Source organism: Pelophylax lessonae (genome assembly GCF_965119305.1).
Source record: "Pelophylax lessonae genome assembly, chromosome: 12".
NCBI classification, from domain to species: Eukaryota; Metazoa; Chordata; class Amphibia; order Anura; family Ranidae; genus Pelophylax; species Pelophylax lessonae.
Genome location: NC_138779.1, coordinates 5,245,988 through 5,263,759, shown reverse-complemented (window position 1 = coordinate 5,263,759; position 17,772 = coordinate 5,245,988).

Below are 17,772 nucleotides of genomic sequence, written 5' to 3'. Positions count from 1 at the left end.
TTACGCCTTTGCAAAATTCCTGGCGCTTCCAGTTATGTAACCTCCTCCCAAGATTCAGTGCTGGGACCTTATCAGCCTGAACAATGTCACCGCAAGGGGAGGACATATTAAACTCTGTCTAAGGGCTTGAATCCTAATTTCATTGGAGGAACAGAATGGCATGGAAGCATGACAAACGGTGGGTATAAGTGGGTCGGGGTGGTTTTAGAGAGACTCTCACTGTTGCCATTTCTCTATAATTGCTACAATTACCATGGCTGGGGTAGGGGAAAACCTGCCTCCAACACAGGGAGAGAGCTAGCATTACCCCAGGGTGGATTCATGGCTGTAGTCAAGAAAGTTATGAAAATTGTAGGCGCCAATCACTTTAGTCTTTTCCATGTTTATTGCCACGACTTCCAGGGAGAGAGGGTTAGGGTATAGGTCTCCTACGACAGCAGGGCTCCAGTCTCCACCAGACTTTTCCTTCATCCAAGGGAGTGCCAGGATCCTTTGAGGGCTGACACCAATCTCCCCCCCCCCCCCCCAGCAGGACTCCCATCTTCTGGCTACCATCTTCACTTTGGGTACTGTACCCTTCTCTGACCAATGTCACATACCTGGTCGAAAAGGAGTTGACAGGATGGCTTCTCTTTCACCTCTTGTCCTGTTTCCCCTGGAGATGAGGACAGGGTATAACAGGGCACAGAGTAGTTTTACTCTTGTAGTTGTTCTGGTACATGCAGAAGCTCTGGTGCCAGGTCAGGTAGGTAGGAGTCAGCAACAACCTGACAGTAGAAGTGCTAGGAGCGGATTTAGGGCAGGACTGAGGTCAGACAAGCAGAGAAGGCACAAGGACAGCAGGCAGGAGGCAAGGTCAGGTTACAAGCCCAGCTCGATAACGGAGCAGAAGGAGTAAGCAGGATCATATGAAGCTGGGTCAGAAGAAAAAGCAAACATAGGATCAGGTCACAGGCAGAAGGAGCTGACGATATCCACTCATTATTCTACACAGCTTTTTATAGGCAAATAGGCACCAAAATGTGCATGCTCACATACACGCTCGTTCAGTCAGTGTAAAAACTGTGCTATGCACATATCTTCACACACTGATGTGCACACGAATCACCTGACAACCAGGTAGAGCAGCTTGAGGACTCTGAACTAAGCTGCAACCAGACTCTGGCCTACTCAGCAAACACCATCACACACACCCTCCCCAAGCCCCTGTAGGCAGTCAAGAGGAATGGGATTCCTCTATAGTTTTCTGGGTCACTGAGGAAGCTATGATATTGGATGCTGCCCCCCATTTGACTCTGGTGGCCATCTGGCTCTGTTTTGGTGATTCTAGGACAATATCCCCCCCGGACAATATCCCTCGGACAATATCCCCGCGGACAATATCCCCCCTGGACAACATTCCCCCGGACAATATCCCCCCGGGACAACATCCCCCCGGACAATATCCTTCCTGGACAATATCCCCCTAGACAATATCCCCCCTCTAACCCTATGTCCTGGGGGGATATTATCCGGGGGGATGTTGTCCCAGGGGGATTATGTCCAGGGGGATGTTTTCCGGGGGAATATTGTCCTGATACTGTTTTGGTGCACATTTGGCGAGTGGGCAGTGTAGGGAAAGGTACCCAATGAGGAGGGAAAGCGTAGGGTCTGCAACTCCTCTAGGCATCTTCCTGATTGGGTTTGAGACGGCCAGGCTGCATTCTGCAGGCAATGTCAATCCACTGGAGTATCGCTCCATTCACATTGCTGGAAATAATTTTGTTGTGAATTGTTACCACATTACTTCAATAGAAGTTCTTTATTGCACCTGCCTGTGTGAATTATTGGCGCCGCACCAAGCTGCACACCACTTACACCCCTTCCCGAGGGAAGAGAGCTAACCAGGCCACTCCCCAATCCTCCCCCAGCATGCACCACTGGCCATGAACCTCTTAGTGGTTGTCAGAGGGGACATGATCAACAGACCAGGATTATTACTGCCTCATTATTATTGCTCTGAATGCCATGGGCAGCAGAAGGAACAGCAGCAACCCTCCACCTAGAGGGGAAACCAAGTGATAAGATTAAATATTAGCCTAGGCCACAGGTGTCAAACACAAGGCCCGCGGGCCAAATGCGGCCCCCCAGGCCATTTCATGTGGCTCTCGCACCTCTACTGCAGCTGCGGCACCCACCTTGTCTCTGTCCCCACCATGTCTCTGTAGTCGGCAGCAGAGAGGACAGAACCTGCACTCCTGTGTGCAGCTGCAGAAAGGCTTGTCTTTGCCCCCCCCCCCCCTCCTTCTTAGCAGTCTGCAGCAAAGAGGAGGGCAGAACTTCTCCTACAGATCCTGCACCTCTGTGCAGCCACTACACCATCTTGCTCTGCCTCCCCTGGTCTCAGCATTCAGCAGACTCTGGAAGATGACTCCAGCCTTGCTCTGGTTCTCCTCCAGACCCTGCAGTTCTTCCCAGATCCACACGCATTTTCTTCCTGGCAGCAGCACAAGGTAAGGGGGTGCATTGTGATGTAAAAAAGGGAGGGTGACTCTTGACTTCTGAGGGTGGGTGGGGGGGGGCCTTGACATCTCATGTAAGGATGTGGGGGAGCGGGGTGCTCTGGACATCTAATCTTACAGATGTAACCGGCCCTTTGAGGGCAACCATAATCTTGATGTGGCCTGCAATGAAATTGAGTTTGACAGCCAAAATACTATCCAGGAAAGCTAAATTTACCAAACACCTCTGATGACAGGGTGCCTATTTTATACTTTCTATTTCATACAGCAAAATAATCCCGCTGGGCTCTCCAGCCGGGTCTTAGTACACCCAAACAGCTTTGAAGGTGCAGTCCTGCTAAGCCCACTTGCATGCCATGGTTTCCCTGCTTGTCCTGTGTCAGCTCTCCGTGTGGAATTATTTGCCGGTCTGACAACTCTCCGAGATATATGGAGGTTAATGCCGTCTTGCCGTGTTGAATTAAAACAAAGAAAACTCAAGAAAAATTAGAGGTGAGCGCTCGGATTCACGTAGCTGGTAAACAAGTAAATTAGCTGTCTAGACAAATTACAAACATACCCCGGAGGTGCACACTTAGGGCATGCAAAATCTTCCCTACAGCAATTATGAAGCAAATTGTGCCAGTTGTTTTATCAATAAAGCGACGGAATAACAAGCTGGTAAGACAGGTGTGTAGTAAAACCAGAGCAGATAGCATGATTAATAACACAATGCCGAGAATTGTTGTTTTTGTTTTTATTTGAATGAACAGAGGTAGAAGGGGAAAGAAAAATGAGCCCCCAAAAAAGTGGTGGGACTTTATAAGCATCCACTGGTTAATCTCACAGAAAACGTACAATCTTTAGTGGTGTAAATACATACAAAATTCATTGATAAAATATTTTTTCATAAAAGCCATCACAATGGTAAGTATGCACAAAAGTGCAACAATATACTCCTAAACCAAAAAGGGACTCATAGGTGGTCCGACAAATGACGAGGTCTATATAAAAATACCAAATCGAATGGTCGACCTCCTATGCCTGGACCAACAAGGGTTCTGGTAAACGGAGATGCCCAAGGAATCGCTACGCGTTTCGCTATGCAGCTTCTTCAGGGGTTTCCGTTGGAGCTAGGAGACATAGCATAATAAGTATACATGCTACAGTATACAGAAATATTCGTCACAGGCATAAAAGTTCATTACATGATTAAATATTTTAAACAGCAATTGTACATAGTATATATATATATTTTTTTTTTTTCTCAAGAAAAAATAACTTTATTCGGAAACAGAGCATAAAACATAGTACAGTCAGTAATCAAACATGTTCCAGAGTGTCTTTCCCAGCATATATCTACAGCTTATGTTTATAGACAATAAGCATTGCACACAATATCATACATCCGCACCCCCCGGAAAGACCCGCTTCCTAATTGGCCAAAAGGCAAACCCCATGCCATTGGCCGAGGAGGAGGCAGGAGGACTGAGGACTCGAGGAGACGCAGGGACTGAAGAGAAGCCGCCGCTACAGGTAAGTGCACTGGTCTCGGGGGGGGGGGCTCGGCACGCTGATCTCTGCATTGAAAGGGGGCATGCTGATCTCTGCATTGAAGGGGGCACGCTGATCTCTGCATTGAAGGGGGTACGCTGATCTCTGCATTGAAGGGGGCACGCTGATCTCTGCATTGAAGGGGGCATGATGGTCTCTGTGCATTGAAAGGGGGCACACTGGTCACTGTGCATTGAAAGGGGGCACACTGGTCTCTCTGCCATGAAAGGGGGCACACTGGTCTCTCTGCATTGAAAGGGGGCACGCTGGTCTCTTTGCATTAAAAGGGGGCACACTGGTCTCTTTGCATTAAAAGGGGGCACGCTGGTCTCTCTGCATTAAAAGGGGGCATGCTGGTCTCTGTGCATTGAAAGGGGGCACGCTGGTCTCTGTGCATTGAAAGGGGGCACGCTGGTCACTGTGCATTGAAAGGGGGCACGCTGGTCCCTGTGCATTGAAAGGGGGCACGCTGGTCTCTGTGCATTGAAAGGGGGCATGCTGGTCCCTGTGCATTGAATAGGGGGCACGCTGGTCACTGTGCATTGAAAGGGGGCACGCTGGTCACTGTGCATTGAAAGGGGGCACGCTGGTCACTGTGCATTGAAAGGGGGCACGCTGTGGTCACTCTGCATTGAAGGGGGCACACTGCAGGCCCCTTTCCGACTTTTGTGACCTCAAAGTCACGCAATTTTTTACAGCGTTTTTTGCCGCAAAGCAATGCCTATTACATTTTTCTGTTTGCGCCCCCCCCCCCCCCAAAACTTTTGAGCACCAGCCGCCACTGACTGTAACTGTACTAATGACACTGGCAGGGAAGGAATTAACTCGGGGTGCTCAAAGGGTTAAATGTATGCCTAGGGGTGTTTTCTAACTGTTAGTAGGATGAGCTTGTAGAATCAACACAGAGAACTGTGATCCTAAATAGGAGGATCACAGGCGTTCTTTGCTGATACGTGGGAAAACAACAGTCTGCTGTGTCTACAACAGCAGACCATCGTTCTCCCTTTACAGGTAGAGACCGCGGGTACCCGGCAGCAATCGCGGCCGCCGGCCCCATGAATCAGCTTCCCCGCTAGCTAATGGGAGTGCGACAAATGTGTTCTCTATATACGCATACTGTATATATACTGTTATTTCTCCTTTTTCACTGTCATTTCATTTTAAGAGCTAATATACACTTTTCTGTTAAGTGTAGGAAACAAAGTCTGAGCCTGTGATGACACTCACCGCCTGAGGAAAACCAACCACCTACCTTCCTGTTTGATCAAAGAATAGACATTTGTGGTCAGAACCAGTTTGAACCAACTGTCATGGCGGACTGCTACTAGTTCCCTTTTTGTGTCAGTCACATGATGTTAACGCCCATTTAACTATTAACCGCTTGCCGACCGCCTGCTGCCGACATACTGCAGCAGGCTGGCTCGGCGGTTCGCTGGTTTGGTGTATTTATTTTACACAATCTTACATTTTTATGTGCCGTCCATTTTTCTTCTCTTTATATGTTATTTTATATGTTATTTTATGTTATTTTTTATAATGGGTTTTTGTTAAAAGAAATGTCAAATGTGGCACATGTCATTTTTAATGGGGCTATAGGGAGCATCGATATAGACTTTGACCATCTCTTGAAGCGCATCCCCACCCTCTGTCCATCTCCTAAAGCATGCCCATAGTCTTTAACCATCTATTATAGCATGGCCACAGTCTCTGAGCATCTCTTGTAGCATGCTTGTAGTCTCTGACCATAAAGACCTATAGTCACTGATGATCTACTGCAGCATGCCCTTACTCTCTGATCATCTCCTGGAGCATGCCCTTACTCTCTGATCATCTCCTGGAGCATGCCCTTACTCTCTGATCATCCCCTGTAGCATGTCCTTAGTCTCTGATCATCTCCTGTAGCATGCCCTTACTCTCTGATCATCTCCTGTAGCATGTCCTTAGTCTCTGATCATCTCCTGGAGCATGCCCTTACTCTCTGATCATCTCCTGTAGCATGTCCTTAGTCTCTGATCATCTCCTGCAGCATGCCCTTACTCTCTGATCATCTCCTGTAGCATGCCCTTACTCTCTGATCATCTCCTGTAGCATGTCCTTAGTCTCTGATCATCTCCTGTAGCATGCCCTTACTCTCTGATCATCTCCTGGAGCATGCCCTTGCTCTCTGATCATCTCCTGGAGCATGTCCTTAGTCTCTGATCATCTCCTGGAGCATGCCCTTACTCTCTGATCATCTCCTGTAGCATGTCCTTACTCTGTGATCATCTCCTGTAGCATGTCCTTAGTCTCTGATCATCTCCTGGAGCATGTCCTTACTCTCTGATCATCTCCTGGTGCATGCCCTTTCTCTCTGATCATCTCCTGGAGCATGTCCTTAGTCTCTGATTATCTCCTGTAGCATGCCCTTTCTCTCTGATCATCTCCTGTAGCATGCCCTTAGTCTCTGATCATCTCCTGTAGCATGTCCTTACTCTCTGATCATCTCCTGTAGCATGTCCTTACTCTCTGATCATCTCCTGTAGCATGTCCTTAGTCTCTGATCATCTCCTGTAGCATGTCCTTAGTCTCTGATCATCTCCTGTAGCATGCCCTTACTCTCTGATCATCTCCTGGAGCATGCCCTTTCTCTCTGATCATCTCCTGTAGCATGTCCTTACTCTCTGATCATCTCCTGTAGCATGTCCTTACTCTCTGATCATCTCCTGTAGCATGTCCTTAGTCTCTGATCATCTCCTGGAGCATGTCCTTACTCTCTGATCATCTCATGGAGCATGCCCTTTCTCTCTGATCATCTCCTGTAGCATGCCCTTAGTCTCTGATCATCTCCTGTAGCATGCTCTTACTCTCTGATCATCTCCTGTAGCATGCCCTTAGTCTCTGATCATCTCCTGTAGCATGTCCTTACTCTCTGATCATCTCCTGTAGCATGTCCTTAGTCTCTGATCATCTCCTGGAGCATGTCCTTACTCTCTGATCATCTCCTGGTGCATGCCCTTTCTCTCTGATCATCTCCTGTAGCATGCCCTTAGTCTCTGATCATCTCCTGTAGCATGCTCTTACTCTCTGAGCATCTCCTGTAGCATGCTCTTACTCTCTGATCATCTCCTGTAGCATGTCCTTAGTCTCTGATCATTTCCTGGAGCATGTCCTTACTCTCTGATCATCTCCTGTAGCATGCCCTTAGTCTCTGATCATCTCCTGGAGCATGTCCTTACTCTCTGATCATCTCCTGTAGCATGCTCTTACTCTCTGATCATCTCCTGTAGCATGCCCTTACTCTCTGATCATCTCCTGTAGCATGCCCTTAGTCTCTGATCATCTCTTGGAGCATGTCCTTAGTCTCTGATCATCTCCTGGAGCATGCCCTTACTCTCTGATCATCTCCTGTAGCATGCCTTTACTCTCTGATCATCTCCTGGAGCATGCCCTTTCTCTCTGATCATCTCCTGTAGCATGTCCTTACTCTCTGATCATCTCCTGTAGCATGTCCTTAGTCTCTGATTATCTCCTGTAGCATGTCCTTACTCTCTGATCATCTCCTGTAGCATGTCCTTAGTCTCTGATCATCTCCTGGAGCATGTCCTTACTCTCTGATCATCTCCTGTAGCATGCCCTTACTCTCTGATCATCTCCTGTAGCATGCCCTTATTCTCTGATCATCTCCTGGAGCATGTCCTTAGTCTCTGATCATCTCCTGGAGCAGGTCCTTAGTCTCTGATCATCTCCTGTAGCATGTCCTTACTCTCTGATCATCTCCTGGAGCATGTCCTTAGTCTCTGATCATCTCCTGGAGCATGTCCTTAGTCTCTGATCATCTCCTGTAGCATGCCCTTACTCTCTGATCATCTCCTGGAGCATGTCCTTACTCTCTGATCATCTCCTGTAGCATGTCCTTACTCTCTGATCATCTCCTGTAGCATGCCCTTAGTCTCTGATCATCTCCTGTAGCATGCCCTTAGTCTCTGATCATCTCCTGTAGCATGCCCTTACTCTCTGATCATCTCCTGTAGCATGCCCTTACTCTCTGATCATCTCCTGTAGCATGCCCTTACTCTCTGATCATCTCCTGTAGCATGTCCTTAGTCTCTGATCATCTCCTGTAGCATGTCCTTACTCTCTGATCATCTCCTGGAGCATGTCCTTACTCTCTGATCATCTCCTGGAGCATGTCCTTACTCTCTGATCATCTCCTGGAGCATGTCCTTACTCTCTGATCATCTCCTGGAGCATGCCCTTTCTCTCTGATCATCTCCTGTAGCATGTCCTTACTCTCTGATCATCTCCTGTAGCATGCCCTTACTCTCTGATCATCTCCTGGAGCATGTCCTTACTCTCTGATCATCTCCTGGAGCATGTCCTTACTCTCTGATCATCTCCTGGAGCATGCCCTTTCTCTCTGATCATCTCCTGTAGCATGTCCTTACTCTCTGATCATCTCCTGTAGCATGCCCTTACTCTCTGATCATCTCCTGTAGCATGTCCTTACTCTCTGATCATTTCCTGGAGCATGCCCTTACTCTCTGATCATCTCCTGGAGCATGTCCTTACTCTCTGATCATCTCCTGTAGCATGTCCTTAGTCTCTGATCATCTCCTGTAGCATGCCCTTACTCTCTGATCATCTCCTGGAGCATGTCCTTAGTCTCTGCTCATCTCCTGTAGCATGCCCTTAGTCTCTGATCATCTCCTGGAGCATGTCCTTACTCTCTGATCATCTCCTGGAGCATGTCCTTAGTCTCTGATCATCTCCTGGAGCATGTCCTTATTCTCTGATCATCTCCTGGAGCATGCCCTTTCTCTCTGATCATCTCCTGTAGCATGCCCTTAGTCTCTGATCATCTCCTGTAGCATGCCCTTAGTCTCTGATCATCTCCTTTAGCATGTCCTTACTCTCTGATCATCTCCTGTAGCATGTCCTTAGTCTCTGATCATCTCCTGGAGCATGTCCTTACTCTCTGATCATCTCCTGGAGCATGCCCTTTCTCTCTGATCATCTCCTGTAGCATGCCCTTAGTCTCTGATCCATCTCCTGTAGCATGTCCTTAGTCTCTGATCATCTCCTGGAGCATGTCCTTACTCTCTGATCATCTCCTGTAGCATGCCCTTAGTCTCTGATCCATCTCCTGTAGCATGTCCTTAGTCTCTGATCATCTCCTGGAGCATGCCCTTAGTCTCTGATCATCTCCTGTAGCATGCCCTTAGTCTCTGATCATCTCTTGGAGCATGCCCTTACTCTCTGATCATCTCCTGGAGCATGTCCTTAGTCTCTGATCATCTCCTGGAGCATGTCCTTATTCTCTGATCATCTCCTGGAGCATGCCCTTACTCTCTGATCATCTCCTGTAGCATGTCCTTAGTCTCTGATCATCTCCTGTAGCATGTCCTTAGTCTCTGATCATCTCCTGTAGCATGTCCTTAGTCTCTGATCATCTCCTGGAGCATGCCCTTTCTCTCTGATCATCTCCTGTAGCATGTCCTTACTCTCTGATCATCTCCTGTAGCATGCTCTTACTCTCTGAGCATCTCCTGTAGCATGTCCTTAGTCTCTGATCATCTCCTGTAGCATGTCCTTAGTCTCTGATCATCTCCTGTAGCATGCCCTTACTCTCTGATCATCTCCTGGAGCATGCCCTTTCTCTCTGATCATCTCCTGTAGCATGTCCTTAGTCTCTGATCATCTCCTGGAGCATGTCCTTACTCTCTGATCATCTCCTGGAGCATGTCCTTACTCTCTGATCCATCTCCTGTAGCATGTCCTTAGTCTCTGATCATCTCCTGGAGCATGTCCTTACTCTCTGATCATCTCCTGGAGCATGCCCTTTCTCTCTGATCATCTCCTGTAGCATGTCCTTACTCTCTGATCATCTCCTGGAGCATGTCCTTACTCTCTGATCATCTCCTGTAGCATGCCCTTAGTCTCTGATCATCTCCTGTAGCATGCCCTTAGTCTCTGATCATCTCCTGGAGCATGTCCTTAGTCTCTGATCATCTCCTGGAGCATGTCCTTACTCTCTGATCATCTCATGGAGCATGCCCTTTCTCTCTGATCATCTCCTGTAGCATGCCCTTAGTCTCTGATCATCTCCTGTAGCATGCTCTTACTCTCTGATCATCTCCTGTAGCATGCCCTTTCTCTCTGATCATCTCCTGTAGCATGCCCTTAGTCTCTGATCATCTCCTGTAGCATGCTCTTACTCTCTGATCATCTCCTGTAGCATGCCCTTAGTCTCTGATCATCTCCTGTAGCATGCTCTTACTCTCTGATCATCTCCTGTAGCATGCCCTTACTCTCTGATCATCTCCTGTAGCATGTCCTTAGTCTCTGATCATTTCCTGGAGCATGTCCTTAGTCTCTGATCATCTCCTGTAGCATGTCCTTAGTCTCTGATCATTTCCTGGAGCATGTCCTTACTCTCTGATCATCTCCTGTAGCATGCCCTTAGTCTCTGATCATCTCTTGGAGCATGTCCTTACTCTCTGATCATCTCCTGGTGCATGCCCTTTCTCTCTGATCATCTCCTGGAGCATGCCCTTAGTCTCTGATCATCTCCTGTAGCATGCCCTTAGTCTCTGATCATCTCTTGGAGCATGTCCTTAGTCTCTGATCATCTCCTGGAGCATGCCCTTAGTCTCTGATCATCTCCTGGAGCATGTCCTTACTCTCTGATCATCTCCTGTAGCATGCTTTTACTCTCTGATCATCTCCTGTAGCATGCCCTTACTCTCTGATCATCTCCTGTAGCATGCCCTTAGTCTCTGATCATCTCTTGGAGCATGTCCTTAGTCTCTGATCATCTCCTGGAGCATGTCCTTAGTCTCTGATCATCTCCTGGAGCATGCCCTTTCTCTCTGATCATCTCCTGTAGCATGTCCTTACTCTCTGATCATCTCCTGTAGCATGCCCTTAGTCTCTGATCATCTCCTGTAGCATGTCCTTAGTCTCTGATTATCTCCTGTAGCATGTCCTTACTCTCTGATCATCTCCTGTAGCATGTCCTTAGTCTCTGATCATCTCCTGGAGCATGTCCTTACTCTCTGATCATCTCCTGTAGCATGTCCTTACTCTATGATCATCTCCTGTAGCATGTCCATACTCTCTGATCATCTCCTGTAGCATGTCCTTAGTCTCTGATTATCTCCTGTAGCATGTCCTTACTCTCTGATCATCTCCTGTAGCATGCCCTTATTCTCTGATCATCTCCTGGAGCATGTCCTTACTCTCTGATCATCTCCTGGAGCATGCCCTTACTCTCTGATCATCTCCTGTAGCATGTCCATACTCTCTGATCATCTCCTGGAGCATGCCCTTTCTCTCTGATCATCTCCTGTAGCATGCCCTTACTCTCTGATCATCTCCTGTAGCATGCCCTTACTCTCTGATCATCTCCTGTAGCATGCCCTTACTCTCTGATCATCTCCTGTAGCATGCCCTTACTCTCTGATCATCTCCTGGAGCATGCCCTTTCTCTCTGATCATCTCCTGTAGCATGCCCTTACTCTCTGATCATCTCCTGTAGCATGTCCTTAGTCTCTGATCATCCCCTGTAGCATGCCCTTAGTCTCTGATCATCTCCTGTAGCATGCCCTTACTCTCTGATCATCCCCTGTAGCATGCCCTTAGTCTCTGATCATCTCCTGTAGCATGTCCTTAGTCTCTGATCATCCCCTGTAGCATGCCCTTAGTCTCTGATCATCTCCTGGAGCATGTCCTTACTCTCTGATCATCTCCTGTAGCATGTCCTTACTCTCTGATCATCTCCTGTAGCATGCCCTTACTCTCTGATCATCTCCTGGAGCATGCCCTTACTCTCTGATCATCTCCTGGAGCATGTCCTTACTCTCTGATCATCTCCTGTAGCATGTCCTTACTCTCTGATCATCTCCTGTAGCATGCCCTTACTCTCTGATCATCTCCTGGAGCATGTCCTTACTCTCTGATCATCTCCTGGAGCATGTCCTTAGTCTCTGATCATTTCCTGTAGCATGTCCTTACTCTTTGATCATCTCCTGGAGCATGCCCTTACTCTCTGATCATCTCCTGTAGCATGCCCTTAGTCTCTGATCATTTCCTGGAGCATGTCCTTAGTCTCTGATCATTTCCTGGAGCATGTCCTTAGTCTCTGATCATCTCCTGGAGCATGTCCTTAGTCTCTGATCATCTCCTGGAGCATGTCCTTAGTCTCTGATCATCTCCTGGAGCATGTCCTTACTCTCTGATCATCTCCTGGAGCATGCCCTTACTCTCTGATTATCCCCTGTAGCATGTCCTTAGTCTCTGATCATCTCCTGTAGCATGTCCTTACTCTCTTATCATCTCCTGGAGCATGTCCTTACTCTCTGATCATCTCCTGGAGCATGTCCTTAGTCTCTGATCATCTCCTGGAGCATGTCCTTAGTCTCTGATCATCTCCTGGAGCATGTCCTTACTCTCTGATCATCTCCTGTAGCATGTCCTTAGTCTCTGATCATCTCCTGGAGCATGTCCTTACTCTCTGATCATCTCCTGTAGCATGTCCTTACTCTCTGATCATCTCCTGTAGCATGTCCTTAGTCTCTGATCATCTCCTGGAGCATGTCCTTAGTCTCTGATCATCTCCTGGAGCATGTCCTTAGTCTCTGATCATCTCCTGGAGCATGTCCTTAGTCTGATCATCTCCTGTAGCATGTCCTTAGTCTGATCATCTCCTGTAGCATGTCCTTAGTCTCTGATCATCTCCTGGAGCATGCCCTTACTCTCTGATCATCTCCTGTAGCATGCCCTTAGTCTCTGATCATTTCCTGGAGCATGTCCTTAGTCTCTGATCATTTCCTGGAGCATGTCCTTAGTCTCTGATCATTTCCTGGAGCATGTCCTTAGTCTCTGATCATTTCCTGGAGCATGTCCTTAGTCTCTGATCATCTCCTGGAGCATGTCCTTAGTCTCTGATCATCTCCTGGAGCATGCCCTTACTCTCTGATTATCCCCTGTAGCATGTCCTTAGTCTCTGATCATCTCCTGTAGCATGTCCTTACTCTCTTATCATCTCCTGGAGCATGTCCTTACTCTCTGATCATCTCCTGGAGCATGTCCTTAGTCTCTGATCATCTCCTGGAGCATGTCCTTAGTCTCTGATCATCTCCTGGAGCATGTCCTTAGTCTCTGATCATCTCCTGGAGCATGTCCTTACTCTCTGATCATCTCCTGTAGCATGTCCTTAGTCTCTGATCATCTCCTGGAGCATGTCCTTAGTCTCTGATCATCTCCTGGAGCATGTCCTTAGTCTCTGATCATCTCGTGGAGCATGTCCTTAGTCTCTGATCATCTCCTGGAGCATGTCCTTAGTCTCTGATCATCTCCTGTAGCATGTCCTTAGTCTGATCATCTCCTGTAGCATGTCCTTAGTCTCTGATCATCTCCTGGAGCATGTCCTTAGTCTCTGATCATCTCCTGGAGCATGTCCTTAGTCTCTGATCATCTCCTGGAGCATGTCCTTAGTCTCTGATCATCTCCTGGAGCATGTCCTTAGTCTGATCATCTCCTGTAGCATGTCCTTAGTCTGATCATCTCCTGTAGCATGTCCTTAGTCTCTGATCATCTCCTGTAGCATGTCCTTAGTCTGATCATCTCCTGTAGCATGTCCTTAGTCTCTGATCATCTCCTGTAGCATGCCCTTACTCTCTGATCATCTCCTGGAGCATGCCCTTACTCTCTGATCATCTCCTGTAGCATGTCCTTAGTCTCTGATCATCTCCTGGAGCATGTCCTTAGTCTCTGATCATCTCCTGGAGCATGTCCTTAGTCTCTGATCATCTCCTGGAGCATGTCCTTAGTCTCTGATCATCTCCTGGAGCATGTCCTTAGTCTCTGATCATCTCCTGGAGCATGTCCTTAGTCTGATCATCTCCTGTAGCATGTCCTTAGTCTCTGATCATCTCCTGGAGCATGTCCTTAGTCTCTGATCATCTCCTGGAGCATGTCCTTAGTCTCTGATCATCTCCTGGAGCATGTCCTTAGTCTCTGATCATCTCCTGGAGCATGTCCTTAGTCTCTGATCATCTCCTGGAGCATGTCCTTAGTCTGATCATCTCCTGTAGCATGTCCTTAGTCTGATCATCTCCTGTAGCATGTCCTTAGTCTCTGATCATCTCCTGTAGCATGTCCTTAGTCTGATCATCTCCTGTAGCATGTCCTTAGTCTCTGATCATCTCCTGTAGCATGCCCTTACTCTCTGATCATCTCCTGGAGCATGCCCTTACTCTCTGATCATCTCCTGTAGCATGTCCTTAGTCTCTGATCATCTCCTGGAGCATGCCTGCAGCCTTTGAGCATCTCTTGCAGCATGCCTGTAGTCTCTGACCATCTTTAGTAAAACACTTACAGGCTCTGACGATCTAATATAGTATGCCTTTAGTCTCTGACCATCTCTTGGAGCATGCCCGCAGTCTCTGACTATTTCTTGGAGCATGCTCATACTCTCTGACCATCTCTTGAAGCATGCCCACGGTCTCTGAGCATCTCTTGTAGTATGCCTATAGTCTCTGACCATCCCTAGTAGAATGCCTTCAGTCTCTATCAACTGTAGCATGCCCTTAGTCTGACCATCTCTTGCAGCATGCTCACAGTCTATGACCATCTCTTGCAGTATGCCTGCAGCCTCCGACCATCTCTTGTGGAACACTTAAAGTCTCTGACAATTTCTTGTAGTTTGCCCCTGGTCTCTGACCATCTCTTGCAGCATGCCTGCAGTCTCTGACCATCTCTTGCAGCATGCCTGCAGCCTCTGACCACATCTTTTGAAGCATGCCCGCAGTCTGTGAGCATCTCTTGTAGCACGTATGTAGTCTAGAACAGTGGTCCTCAACTCCGGTCCTCGGGGCCCACTAATAGGCCAGGTTTGCAAGATAACTAAATTACATCACAGGTGATCTAATTTGCTGCTCAGTGATTGCAGTATTCTAGTCTGCATCTCCCCAAGGTAATACTTAAAATCTGGCCTGTTAGTGGGCCCTGAGGGCCAGAGTTGAGGACCACTGGTCTAGAACATCTAATGTGGAATGTCTACAGCAGCCTTTCTCAACCTTTTCAACACAGAGGAACCCTTGAAAAAAATTTCTGGTCTCGGGGAACCCCTGCTAATAATGACTTTATCTACAACTCATGACACATTAGTGTGACAGTCAGTGGGAAGAATGCTCCTTACTCTTGTCATCATTGGTAAGAATTACCCCCTTACAGATAGCTAAAAGGAACAATGGTGTCATTGGAAACTTATCTGAGAGGCCGAAATTGCCCATTGCTCAAGGAACCCCCTAGCAACCTCAGAAGGAACCCTAAGGGTTCCACGGAATCCTGATTGAGAAACCCTGGTCTACAGTCTCTGAACTATCTACTGTAGCATGCCCGTAGTCTGAGCCTCTTTTGTAGCATGCCTGTAGTCTCTGACCATCTCTTGCAGCATGCCTGTAGCCTCCGACCATCTCTTGTGGAACACTTAAAGTCTCTTGTAATTTGCCCCTTGTCTCTGACCATCTCTTGAAGCATGCCCGCTGTCTGTGAGCATCTCTTGAAGCACGTCTGTAGTCTAGAACATCTAATGTGGAATGTCTACAGTCTCTGGACTATCTACTGTAGCATGCCCAAAGTCTCTGAGCCTCTTTTGTAGCATGCCTGTAGCCTCCGACCATCTCTTGTGAAACACTTAAAGTCTCTGACAATCTATTGTAATTTGGCCCTGGTCTCTGACCATCTCTTGGAGCATGCCCGCAGTCTCTGACCATCTCTTGAAGCATGCCCGCTGTCTGTGAGCATCTCTTGAAGCACGTCTGTAGTCTAAAACATCTAATGTGTAATGTCTACAGCAGCCTTTCTCAACCTTTTCAACACAGAGGAACCCTTGATATAAATTTCTGGTCTCGGGGAACCCCTGCTAAAAATTAAAAATCTACAACTCATGACACATTAGTGTGACAGTCAGTGGGAAGAATGCTCCTTACTCTTGTCATCATTGGTAAGAATTACCCCCTTACAGATAGCTAAAAGGAACAATGGTGTCATTGGGAACTTATCTGAGAGGCAGAAATTGCCCATTGCTCAAGGAACCCCTAGCAACCTCAGAAGAAACCCTAAGGGTTCCACGGAATGCTGATTGAGAAACCCTGGTCTACAGTCTCTGAACTATCTACTGTAGCATGCCTGTAGTCTCCGAGCCTCTCTTGTGGAACATTTAAAGTCTCTGACAATCTCTTGTAATTTGCCCCTTGTCTCTGACCATCTCTTGGAGCATGCCCGCAGTCTCGGATCATCTCTTGAAGCATGCCCGCAGTCTCTGACCATCTCTTGAAGCACGTCTGTAGTCTAGAACATCTAACGTGGAATGTCTACAGTCTCTGAACTATCTACTGTAGCATGCCCGTAGTCTCTGAGCCTCTCTTGTAGCATGCCCGTAGTCTCTGAGCCTCTCTTGTAGCATGCCTGTAGTCTCTGACCATCTCTTGCAGCATGCCTGTAGCCTCCGACCATCTCTTGTGAAACACTTAAAGTCTCTGACAATCCCTTGTAATTTTCCTCTGGTCTCTGACCCTCTCTTGGAGCATGCCCGCAGTCTCTGACCATCTCTTGAAGCATGCCCGCTGTCTGTGAGCATCTCTTGAAGCACATCTGTAGTCTAGAACATCTAATGTGGAATGTCTACAGTCTCTGAACTATCTACTGTAGCATGCCCTTAGTCTCTGAGCCTCTCTTGTAGCATGCCTGTAGTCTCTGACCATCTTTTGTAGAATGCCCATAGTCTCTTATGGTGCTTTTCCACTGCATGGAACTGAACGGTATGGTTCGCTTTTGTGCTTTTCCACTGCTGGTACCGCATGGTACGGTGTAGGAACGGTACGGTACGGCGGCGCTTTTCCGCTACATGGAACCGAACGGTACGGCTTGCTTAAACAGTACCACCTCAGTTCTGGTTCCAACAGGGCCGTACCGGTACCATATCCCACAATCCTTTGCATGCAGCCTTGACTGTTTGTCACTACTAGCCACTGATTGGTCAGAGGATCATTGTTATCCCACCCACTTGCTATTAGTGGAAAAGCAAACCGTACCGAACCGTACCAAACTTTTCCAACACCGTACCATGCGGTACCATGCAGTGGAAAACCAACAGAGCCAAGCAGGGCCCGAGTGGAGCCGAGCCGGTACTTGCAGTGGAAAAGTGCCATTAGTATCTCTTGTTGCATGCCCTTGCAGTACATTCATAATCCCTGACCATCCCTTGTGGAAAGGCCATAGTCTCAAAGCATCTCTTTTATGGCGCTTTTCCACTGCATGGAACCGAATGGTTCGGCTCGCTTTTGTGCTTTTCCACTGCTGGTACCGCATGGTACGGTGTAGGAACGGTTCGGTACAGTACGGCGGCGCTTTTCCACTGCATGGAACCGAACGGTACGGCTCTCTAAAACAGTACCACCTCGATTGTGGTTCCAAGAGGTACCATACCCGGTACCATATGCCACAATCCTTTGCATGCAGTCACTACTAGCCACTGATTGGTCAGAGAATCGTTGTTATCCCACCCACTTAACTTTAGTACTACTTAAGTGGAAAAGCAAACCTATACTGTACCGTACCGAACTGTTCCAACACCGTACCATGCGGTACCAGCAGTGGAAAGGCAAACCGGGCCAAGCAGGGCCGAGTAGAGCCGAGCCGGTACTTGCAGTGGAAAAGTGCCAATAGAATGTCCATAATCTAGAACTATCTCCTG